Here is a 2,172-nt window from a genome sequence, read left to right on the forward strand (position 1 = left end):
CTTTAGAGACTTCATTAACCAGTGAGAAATGAGTGCTGATTAGCTTTGAAACAATGAAAACTAATGAGAAAAATATCATATCCACCAAAAATTTAATTGTTATTTCTTTTCTCTCTTTACTTTTCTTTTCTTTCTATAGAAAATGATACAGCATACGTAGCTCCTTCATCCTTTTCCTCCATTCAGGCTACCCATAGATTCAGCAGGCAATGCAATCAACAATTACATGCCGCACACCATATTGCTACTAATATAAAATTATACAAGCAAACCACATCTCCTTTACACTGTATTACAGGTATAGCAGCACTTTAGTGACACAGCAACAATGCATCGGCCTGAGAACCTTATGAAGTGTTCGTGGACCACAGCGTTGTGTTTGGTGATGCAATATTGGCCAAAAGATCAATTGTACGTCTCCATTCTGGCAAACCCCTAGTCCTTCTATTAGCCCAATATACTACCATTTCGAGTACACTACCACAAATTGCCCTGTCCTGTTTATCGTTACATCTGATTGGTCGGCCAAGAGTATCCAGAAATACATAACGGCCGCTAATTTGCTATCAGATCGCATATGAAATGATAAAAAAGATTAGAAATCACATGTTTTTGTCTGACATACCTCTGTTTAGTCATTAAAGTTCTGATCCACATAGAATAGAAAATATTCGCTATTTTATTTACAATATCGCTTCGGCTGCAATCTCTCTCCCTCTCAACCCAACTCACAGACCGGGGGATTCCAAGCCTTGACGAAATGTCACGACATACTGTCGGGCTTTTCTGAGACCCGCCCTTCAGGCCACGTAAATCCAATTAAATGCGCTGGCCACAACTATTTGTTGCCAGCCCAGCCACTGCCGGCCTTTTGAAGCGAGCGCTTACCAGCTATTTGCTTCCACCCGCCTCCATGAGAGGGCTTCAAGCTAGTAAAACATAGCGAAGCTAGTACACCATCAGCCTTCTTTTCTAAGATAAGCATATTGCTGAGAAAAATAGCCCATTTTCATGCCCGGCCGCGGTTAATACATTCCCCCCCCCCTTCATTAGAAATTTGCGCCTCACCTGGTAAAAAATCTCCTCCATCCCATGCCGTATAAAGACATGCACTAACTTTGCGTTCTGCCGCTTATACTTGGCATAAAAATAAACCATAGGAGTGAACTTTTACAGAAACCAGCGGAGTTGTGCTTCATGACCCAGCTGCCCAAGTAGCCATCCTTCTACCCTGGCCTTTCTATATGAATGTGCTCCTTGCCTATCATCACTAGAACTCTCCTTGACTTGCCAATAGGTCAGCGTACCTGTTTCTTCCTAGCAACTCTATCTGTGACAAGTAAAAGCGTTGTATCATCTATAATATTATAGCTCTTGATTACTTGCCTTATCTGTGTTGCCAGAGCCATAGCCCATGGTGAGAGCATATTGTACATATGGCAGGAGATATGGATGCGAGCAGCCGCCCTTCTTTAACAAGGAATATAACAGAGTTCTGAAAGAGCCATGCTAAAATGCATGTAAGTTTTTTTTTTTTCTACTATGATATTATTGTATCTACTCTGCCCTCACCAGTCGTTATGTATCGCGTATATGATAAAACTTCCTCCGCTGAAGTAGCTAACCAGTGATCCCTACATTTAAAAAAGTAGGCGCCCCAGTCCATTAAACACCAGATAAGCTCAATTGCCAACAAACTGCCATACTAGTAAGAAATTAATCTGTTGGTTAAAGAAAAAAATCAGACAAATGATGATAACCTAGTAATCATAATCAAAGCCCCTGTGCAATTTATAGCCCCGAATGCCCACACGCTCATTGTTATCAGAAGTCCATGTATCACTTAATGCCTGCCTCCGCCCTCTCGCAACTTCAAAATCTCGGTATCTGACCGTCATCTAATTGATTAAATGCTTTAAAACCCCCCCCCCCATTGTGTACTGGTCTGGAAAAGTTAACGATAGTAGATTTCCATGACAATTATGATCCAGCCAGTCTAAATTCTCTTCCTCCAACAAATTATCTTTGCTTCTCTCACATATCAGGCCCCACTTTTTTCCCTATATACCTATGCCTTAGCCTCATGATTCTATCAAATCCACCAGATGACTTACAATTAGTCTTTTAATCTCTTTTACTCCCTTTTCATAGAAGGCCAAGTTCTGACGTCCT

The sequence above is a fragment of the Penaeus japonicus genome, unplaced genomic scaffold (assembly GCF_977035675.1).
Source record: "Penaeus japonicus unplaced genomic scaffold, GWHDUDI00000001_assembly GWHDUDI00000089, whole genome shotgun sequence".
NCBI lineage: Eukaryota > Metazoa > Arthropoda > Malacostraca > Decapoda > Penaeidae > Penaeus > Penaeus japonicus.